We start from the raw sequence: 10632 nt of genomic DNA, 5'->3' as shown, positions 1-10632 counted from the left end.
TTAAAAATACAGATAAAATGATTTTTTTCTTCTATCTGGATAGTTCTACGCGTGACACATTATTAAAAGTGACAGGCGCGGATCCAGGAATTTTTTCCAGGGGGAGTCCACCCCAGTGAAAAAAAAATTCAACACAGAAAGAGCCTAAGTCAAAAAGAAAACAAATTGGCCTGATTTCATAATAGGACAATTTTTGCTCTGGATATATCTACAGACTATATATTTTTTCAAAACAACTTTCTTTTTTCAATATCTCTTTCATATTTTCCGTAAGAGGTCTTTAAAATAGCATATGTATGTGGCCGAATTTCGTACATTTTACGGAACGTCATAATGACATTGTGAATTTTAACACTTCCGAGTTCTCATAAATAAAGTGGTAAATTATTTATTAATTGATGAGAATTTCACAAAAATGTATTTAAGGAATGTTTTTAAGTTTAGTGTAAGTTATTGGTGTGTGAATCACACAGACTTGTCACGTAGGCATATTTCATGAAGCGCGATAGCGCTTCATGAAAAATATGCCTACGTGCAAGTCTGTGTGATTCTCATGCCAATAATTCACACTAAACTTAAAAAACATTCCTTATATTAAATTTTACATTTTACATGTTTAGAAGCAATTCAAATGTACTAAATATTTGATTTTCCCGCTGCCCTATATTTTTGCATTTTACTAACCTCGCTGTAGCCTCATTGTGACGTCACGTTAGCGCACGTTTCTCCGTGTATATTTCTACGCGTGAGTATACACAAAAATGGTTTTCAAATCAATTTCACAGTTGGCTTACTAGAAAAACACAGCAAATGTAAATATTTTACAATATATTACAGATAGTGCTTTGATATTTTGTTAATAAAAGATACTTTATTTGAAATTATAACGTCAGGTATAAACAAGCTTAGGTACATGTACAAGTGAAAATGACAGCGTGTCCGTTCAGCGCCCGTGTGCTTATCCCGGTATACGTAAATAATTAGATACATTCTAACGTTTCATTGTTTGACTTTGATAATTTTGTAAAATAATAAATTCATTAATTATTTACACAAAGTTTATGCATTTGATATTTCTTAATGCATTTGATATTTTAATCAACCTGTATATATAAAGCCAAGTACAAGAACGTAGCAACGGGGGGGGGGGGGGCGTTAAATGTTAAAATAATAATAGTACCACTTATAGCGTATAGAACACTGCGTAAAATGTTTATTCCTCATATGTAAGACAGTCCCGGCGTTCCATACGCATTCTCCAACAAAGAAGACCTCTAAAACCCCAGTCACATTTCCAAAAACGACCAACGGCCGACGGGTTTTGAAGCAAAAATGGGATTCTTCGGGTGACAGTCGTCAGTTCATTGGCCGTTGTCTTGGCCGATTTTGACCTATTTTTTTGTCGGCCGACCAATTTTGTGTCCCTCGGTCCAAGTTATAATTTTTCATGCGTCGGTGGCCGATTTCTTCAAGTGCAGTTATCCGTCGACCAACCTTAGATCATCGTCCGACCATCGGCTGTCAGTTTATAAAGTCGGTCGTCCGTCGTTGGACAATAAGGGTGTTGAAAACTTCGGCCGACGGTTAAAATCAAACTGTAGCTCAGAGCTCGATGATCGGACGACGATTGGCCGACTTGTGAATATTTAACCTATTAAGGCTACATAACACAAACAAAATTTTGATGCATGGATTGATATAATTTTTTTGAACGGAGATAACATAAATTATTAATCCGTAAGAAATTTTAAGCATTCTTTGCTGCTTGGATATGCACCATTTGTCGTTTTTATGCAATTCCATACAAATTTTGCACACATTTTCAACATTGAGTCACAATTTTATAAGATTCTGCCACTTTGCCTTGCAAACATTACTCACGTCACCTATCTGAATATAGATCTATCAAAAAATATTGCTGATTTCTAAAGAAAAAAAAATTGAGTTATTTATCCAAGTCATCGATGTCCCTAGGAAATTATGTGACTGCTCCGTGTCGCCCGATACTGTGTCGGCCGATCCTGTTCTTTCAGCCGACAAGACCAGAAAATTTAGTCGCCCGGCCATCGGCTTAAATGTGACCTAGGCATAAGTAAAGAGGTACCGCGTGATATTTTACGCATGGACTGAGATTATTCTGATAATAAATTGATAAATTTATTATTTCTGTAAAGGCCGGGTAAATATTACAGTATTTCTATTACATATGTTCTTATTTTGTTTGTCAGTAATAGACACCCCCAACCCTATTTTAGCATACACATGGAAAACGAGGCCACAGACTTGGGCTGATATACTTGAAAATCACGATTTGATGAATATATTGGGTCATTTACTAAGAATGATTTTTAAAAAGCATAATCTATATATTGAAATATTAGTACCCCCTCTCTCACCCCCGTGCACGCTCTATGGAACATGCTGTCTACCTTTTGATATTCAGATTAAATGAAAAATATCAACGTCTGAGCAAAATCTACTCATAAAAAGATTCAGTAAACATCTACATCTGACCTGTATTTAGCTATGTTATTGCAGACATAAGTTAATCGCTCGCGATCTAGCTACCCGATGCGTGATAATGATTATGTTACATACAGAATATATTGAGTACATGTAAGCCTATGTACTAACTTTAAATAGTAATAATGTTATATTTATTTAAATTTTCAGCATTACATTTTTCAAAAATTGATATTTTTTGAACATCTAGAGTTGTTGATCTACAATCATTACGAGTACGAAAAATATTGAAGTTCCCTAAAACTTTGACGTCATTTTCTGCACATTGTGACGTCACGAGAAAAAAATTGACTTGTCAAATGTTAAAAAAAAAACAACAAAGTAAATAGACCTATTCTGGTTATAACCTGGCTACCGTGGAGGGCTTCTGTTAAACAATGGTCCACAACAGACATGCAGATGTGGAAAACACAGACTAAAGCGAATACATATCTACTTTTTTATGTTTTTAATTGAACTAAGTACTAGGCTATTAAAATTTATTTAGCTACCCTATTTACCACGCATAAATAATGTATTTATGCTAAAAAAAGATTTATGGTTGTGTGTACATAATTTACAGTAACTTTTTTTTATGAAAGATTTAATCATTGCAGTGCGAGGTTATAATAACATGGAATTATATAAAGGTAAATTTGCCTTCTGCATGCGCCAGCTGAGCAAACGAGAATCATAAATATTAATTTTACACATGGGGCGCATTCCTCTCGGAGAAAAAAAAACTTGTTGAAAAATACGCGTAAGATATCAATGTTTCATTTTATACTTGAATTCTTTTCCGAGAGGAATGCGCCCCACTTGAAATTTTAAACTAAATCTGTAAGATCAGGGAAAAATTCCGGAAAAGTCAAAACCTATATAGGTTTTAGCCGTTACGATGCAAAAGTCAACGTCCGGTTTGACTAAATCTACCCACCCCTGCATTGACGAAGTCAAGTAGATACGGAAACCACAAAGAGTTTTTAAGAAAACAATGATTTATTTTTTAAGAAATCCACAGGCCGTATATTGTACTTTCTGACTTTTGTTCTTTGTTGACAAGCCAAAAAAATTATGCACAATCTTTTGCATGATTTGTTCAATGTTAAAATTTATTGAAATTATTTTATGTAAAATCATCAACATTAAGATAATCAGGCGCGGATCCAGGATTTTTTTTCCACGGGAGGGGGGTCCACCCAAGTAAAAAAAAAAAACTAACCCAGAAATTTGTTGACAAGCAAGGGGGGGGGGGGTAGTCGTTAACTTCCAAATTTTCTTCATACCTATGACTTTTCATACCAACTTAACCATATCCAAGTTTTTTTACGGGGGATCTGCGTTTTCTTGAGGGTGGGTGGGTCCAAGGTAACTTTTTTCTTGGTTAGGTCACTTTTTTCTTGGTTAAGTATATAAATCTTATAACTCGACAAATTCCGGGGGGAGGGGCGCCCTGCCCTCTAGATCTGCGTGTGTGCTTGAGTCTTGAGATCAAATACACTGTTTGGCATAGAGACCAGTCCTAAAGGTGAGACCGCAAAAGACGTCCCATGCTGCGGTAGCATCTGGCACGAAAAATATTCTTTACGACTCAAAGACTAATTGAAGTTCAGAGAACAGGGTTTTTGTAGTTCTAAATATGGATGAAAAATTCTCGAAGGGTTGTTAGAATATATGTGACGCGCCAAGCAAAAACCTCCCTTATCTCTATTAAGACGTAACGTCAAAAGACGCGTCTAAAATCAACAAGGTAAAATCGACGTAAAAACGCCTCCTCGAGAAAATTGAGAAATTCTACCCCAGCAAAACAAGGAGATTATTTATATGCCAGAAGGAAGATTTTTGGGTGTGGTTTGATGTACTTCATTCTTTAAGAAGTTAGTTTCTGTCAAGTGTCTGTGTGATCTTTCCTTTTCACAATTAAGTGTTTATTATTAAAGATGTCCAGTCGTGGTTAATAAATTCCCGAAAGGCCGTTTTTTTTAAAAAAAAAAAAAAAAAAAAACTTTGTTTGCCCTTTAACTGTTCGGACTAAAATAATTGGCGTCGGTATAGGTAGGTCGAAATTTTTTTGTCGGAAATTTTCAATGTTGAATAAAATTAAAGGCATTTCTGAAATTAAAAAAAAATAGTTGTTGATGGGATGAGAAAATTCCGGAATGAATATTTTGGAGGTTTTAAAAAGATTTTAGTCGGTTAATCTTAAAAGATCAAACAGACAATTTTTTACAGATAGTAAAAATTATGCAGCTGTTTCATCATTATGCATATGCAAGAAAAAGTAAAATGGAGCATAACTAAAAAAGCATTTTTTTTTAAAAATAGCGATGCAGTGAAAAATGACCTGAATTACTTCTCTTTTATTTAATTTTACAGCTACCCAATTTATGATATAAACTGAGCTGGGCAGTAAACACTGCAGTTTATATTTTAAAAAAGGCGTAAATTGTTCCAACACAGTTTATACCATATAAATTGGGTAGCTATTACTAGTGATTAAATTCGTAAAAATTTATTTCTTTTTTCATTTAATGTATGAAAAAAATCGAGTTCCATTAAAAATCACTTCCAATTGTACAATATTGAAATGTAAGGTCAGGCGGATCGATATGTTTTTGACGCATGTGATTGAGACTGATAGATAACCAAAATTATGCAATAAAAAGTGATTTCTTTATCCAACCAAACACCGCGTTATAACAAGAATTAAAATTATTACATCTTTTTACTTCCGTAGATGATGTAAGTTAGAAAACTGCATCGCTGTTTATTGTTCTTTTCTGTGCAAGTAAGAACTGTACATAATCTTTGATAGCTTGCCAAGGATATTGATAAATAATTACGTTTAGTTAAAAAAAATGTAATTCTCTCTAGATACAGCAGAGAGTATTTGTTTTGGATAACTCTTCCGGAATTAGTTTTTAGCCGTTGATTTAAAATGAATGTTTTGAAGAAAGGCATTTTGAGCTTCTCAATTGATTTTGTTATTGTTGTATTGTTTAATACCTTGTTATGTTGTACACAAAAAATGTAGAAAAAAATCGGACACTCCCCTTCTCTAATATGTCAGGTGTCTGTTCCATCTCTTTGGCGACTTCGTGCTTTTGTTGGGAATATACGGATGCTCTCATACATTGTAAGTTACAGTCCCACTTTCTAAGATATTTTATGAATGAGAATAAAACAGATTGGACATATTTTTTATCTACCTTTTCCGTCATTTTTCTACAATTTTATGTATTCATAATTCGTTTGCTGAGGTTATAGCAGTACTAGTACACACCGATAATACATCGAATGTGAAACTGGCAAACATAATACATCGCTAAAATGTTACATGTATAATTAGATCTAATACACATCGTTACAAATTGTTTGAACACTTTAAAAACATCCCAACCTATTATGATTTTAAGCAAGGTTTATCTACCAAAGGAAAAATACGGGAAGAGATAACTTTAAAGTTTTGGATTCGTGAAAACAGCATAAGGTCGGCCATTCATAAAATTAACCTGCAATAAGTATATCCCCGATAAAGATTTTACAACCAACATTTTATAATTAACATCTAAACCTTGGTAAATAGAACAATAATCTTATATTTTCTTCTGTTGAATTGCAATTAAATGAATTATCTGCATTTCAAATTATGGGGGTTAACCACCAATTACACGAAATTTGATATATATACATGTAACAAACTTAAACAATATCAATAGTTTTCATGTAAATTTGATTGGCCTAATTATTGCGTGCTTGATCAACTACATGTAACCCATTCACACAGCTTCAAGTTTATCAAAATATATGTATAATTACATTTTATGTATAAATTAAAACAATAAATTCACTTTTTTAAATAACAAAATTTACAACTTACGATTGTTAATGTGTGCCTTGTTCTTGTTTACATAGTTCAGGTAACTGATTAACCCTGGATGTCCATAGCAGAGACAACACAGCCCTCCCCCCTCTCCACCCGTGTCGACAATGGAAGAATATTAAGTATGCTTTATCTGTTCTTTTCATTTCTGTTGCGCTTTGAGACAGACATGCCGTGACGTAGCATCGTTTCTGAAAAAAAGGGGGGGGGGCAGGCAGAGAATAATTTTACTTACTTGAAAAAGTTGACTAACAAAAACAAATTCCCAAACTCCAAAATCCTATATCGGGGGGGGGGGGCAACTTTTTCTAATATCTGCTTCCTTCAGTACCAATTTTTCGGCACACAATGCTATAAAAAGTGTTGGAGGGGGGAGGGCAACCAACATTTCAAGGTATATTTTCAATAGTGAAAGTAACGTTGGGATAAAAAGTGGGGCGAGCCCGTCCACCCCCTCCTTGTTTCTTTAAGTGCCTGGTATGTTTTAACCTATACAAAAAAGCAACTACTGTAGTATTTGATATGATTAATTGTGTGCAAGTACTTTCTCAGGAAAGGAATAAGTTTAGATTAGGCCTCATATTCTACGGGTTGTAATTTCCCAAAAGTTATTTCAATCATATGGATTTCATAACGACACCAAAAGAAGAAAAGGATCGAACCGCACTACAAGAGACAAATGAAATTTATTCGAGAATATTAATAAGCCAATCAAAAGGCTTTAAAGATGAGTTCGTATTTCTGCATACATTTCCCCCGAATTAAAACATTTGAAACTGAAACATTTAAATGGTATAAACTTGTGGTAAAAGAAATGATATGGTAGTCTTTAGGTAAAAAAAAACTATCGCACTCTTTAAGAATTCAGGTACATGTATTTAAAATTTAAACTATTAGTTGACAATACATGTACTTTCTCTTTATTCTGTGGATTTAATAGGCTTTAATATTCTGGGGGGTGGGGTGATAGGGGCTGTCTGGAACTATTTTAATATAACTAGTTTGATAATGTAACAGATACAATGAAGTACCTCTGCTTACCGGCTAATTTAGATTGAACCCGAGGCCTCTGGCTTGCCAGTCCAGTGCTCTTTACCGATTGAGCTTAAGGCTTAACCCACCAGCCCAAGCTAGTAGGAAGCCGTGTATATCGTTTGAACTACCATAATAAGATTTTTTCATCTAAATATTGCCTTTTTCCTTTTATACTGTTGCAGTGATGTAGATTTCTGCGGTTTTATTGAATTAAAAAAGCCATAAATTGGAAGATCTCCCTGAGAAGATTTTTGATTTTGATTTGAGTTTTGTTTTTTTTACTTGTCAATAATTTCTGTGCCCCCCCCCCCTTCTTTTTTTAAAAGATATAGTTTAGAATGTTTATTGCAGCCCGGAGGACCGGGCTGCTCTATACATATAAGTTTAAGTGTTGGTGTATGGGGATTGGGGTGGGAGTAGTTATTTAGAATCAAAGGTTTTCTAAACATTGAAAAGATTGTTAATCAGAATGTTCTTTCCGTTTATAAATTACGAGATACATAATATATTTACTTCCATAAAGTGAATCTGTAAAAATATATACATTTTTCATATATAATAAATAAAGTTGCTTATCATTTACTATCGAAAAAACGACAGGTCCCTTTTTTTAGAACATCGAATTTTACTTCTCGGATAAAAACGTACTCTGCACAGTTCCTGTTTTATATTCTGAAATTGAAAATTAATACATTTTTAAATATTGGTGATGCGTGTGTCTAACTTCAATTTATATGTTATGCAGCCAACATTTACTTGAGGAAATTGATCAAGTTTAAATGATATCGTTTTGATTGATTTTTATCCGACTACAAGTTTTCAAAATATTCTCGACTATCTTCTCCATGATTTAGACGCATGCCTTTTTCACACATATTGAAGCGGTTTGATGATCAAGACTCGTTTACTTTATTTATTTCCCGGGCGACAATTGACGGTTACATCAATGTTTTCTTGTTTTCTATTATTACGATGAAAAGATTTTAAGTGTTGATATTTTTAAGGGAATCAAATCAAAAGTTTAAAAAATATGAATATCATTAAAATCAATATATTGCTTAAAACGTTATTTTACGGTTTTACAATATGAAAATCAATGCAGTTACACACGTCACAGAAAATATACCGTCATTGTCATGCGATTATCTATACATTTATACACAGAAATATATGTCATGCTATACATCAAATGAAAGAGAAAGAAAAACTCTACAAGAATCAATAAAAAACTGAAAATGTCAAAATTCTTCGTTAAGGGAGGTTTTTGCTTGGCGCTTCACATATAGATTCTTTCCATTCTGTGGAATCTAATTTCTTTACAAGACATCTATTACCATGTGAATACCGTCATCTTACATTGAAAAATTAAAAGTACGACGGGTGATCAAAAAGTTCGCAATCTATCTCTATATCTACAAAACCACAATTCAGATTAGAATGAAATTCGGTACATACATAGCCATACACAAGGTCTATAAATAGCATACGCTGAATAAAGTTTCTCTCCTTGTTTGTGACGTCACAATGTGAAAATGACGTCACTTTTTAGGTCACTTGTGACGAAAAATGGTTGTCTCAGTCGAACTCGTTCAACAAACGACTGTACAATTTATTGTAATATCATAGAAATCCCTCTACAGTATCATATAATAATTTGTACACAGTTTATTGAGGTAAATGAGTTCCTATAAATTCAATTAATGATTGGATTAATCGTTTAGTGAAGGAAGGCTGATGGTTAAAAATGATACTTGTCATCTTGCCCAGTGAAAGCAAGTTTGAAAAGATAATTTATGTATTTTTAATTAAGCAATTTGCTATCAAAGACCTCTAATTAGCACTTTGAAAAATAGTTGAATATTTGAACAATGATAAGTATTAAATACCTAAGATATCGTTTACTTTAGATTTTAAACATATTAGATATGATAAAATGGATGCATCCATTCCCTATCCACCTTGAATAAAGGTCTCTACTGAGACAGAAGATTTGTGTTTTAATGGTCGCCATGCTTATTTTTGGAAAGGATGTTACTATCCACCCATTCTGTTGCCGAGATATGGCCATTTCTGACAAATTAACTGTTCTTGTCATAAAAATTAACTCACATGGGAAGAAATATAAAACTCGGAAAAATCTTTTAATTTTTGTGACAGAACGCTACGGAGGGGGTCACGTGACCGCCAATATCACGTGATTCGCGCATGCGCAGAACAGTGGTTGATGTGCATTAAAATCGGGGAGGATTAATTTAAAATATAATCAACATTAAAACCAAATATTGTTTCTTGTATGGAAGTTATTCAATTAGTTTGCGAACTTTTTGATCACCCCTCGTATGGATAGAATTTTGGACATTTAATTTCACGGTTTTATAAAGAATTTGTTATGCAATTTCAGAACTTGAGACATGTGCAATTTAACAAAATATTGTTGTTGTGAAGATGGATATTTTCAATCTAAATAATAATATAAAACTTGATTGACAACTGACAAGAAAGTCTTGCTTCTTAGCTACTGATTGGTTTTGGAACCAAAATGTTGAAGTACATATAAAACAAAATTTTAAGAAAACAAACTTCAGCATTTTTTAAAAAATCTTCTGGCGATGAATCTGGCTTCGGGTTTATCGGTTATCAATTCATTAGTTCTTCTTAAATCGAAATTTTGAATTAAAAGTTTTGTTTCACGAAATCAATTATGACTTTTTAAAGCTTTATTATAATCAGTTAACAAATTAATTCATAAATAAATCATTTTATTCATTCCAATGCGTTTATAAAACCTTGAAAGTTAACTCACACCCCTTGTACTGAGGTATTCAAAAATTAAATTGCATCTTACTCACAAATTAATTGATTTCAAAATGATTGTTTCTGCTGCAAAATAACAAATTGATATCGTAGCCATTAATTTAATCGAATGTAACATCGAACTAACCTTTGCTAGAGCTTTCTCTTTCAAAAACCTCAAATTAAATTACCAATATAAACTAAGTAGAAGCAAATTTTTATACTTCAAATATTTCTTTATCATTTTACTTATAGTATTAATTTCTTCCTGGTATGTTTCATTAATGAGATTAATTATACGCATTTTAGGGTTTATGTCCTGCTTACATAGGTATATATTGTCTACCAAACAGTGCATAATCTCGATATACAAAAACATTTATCTGTTTCTTGACATGTGACGCAAAATTTATTACTTC

The sequence above is a fragment of the Saccostrea cucullata genome, unplaced genomic scaffold, assembly GCF_032062105.1.
Source record: "Saccostrea cucullata isolate Sc308-1 unplaced genomic scaffold, CSIRO_AGI_Scuc_v1 ctg3026, whole genome shotgun sequence".
Taxonomy (NCBI): domain Eukaryota; kingdom Metazoa; phylum Mollusca; class Bivalvia; order Ostreida; family Ostreidae; genus Saccostrea; species Saccostrea cuccullata.
This window is presented reverse-complemented; position numbering follows the sequence as displayed.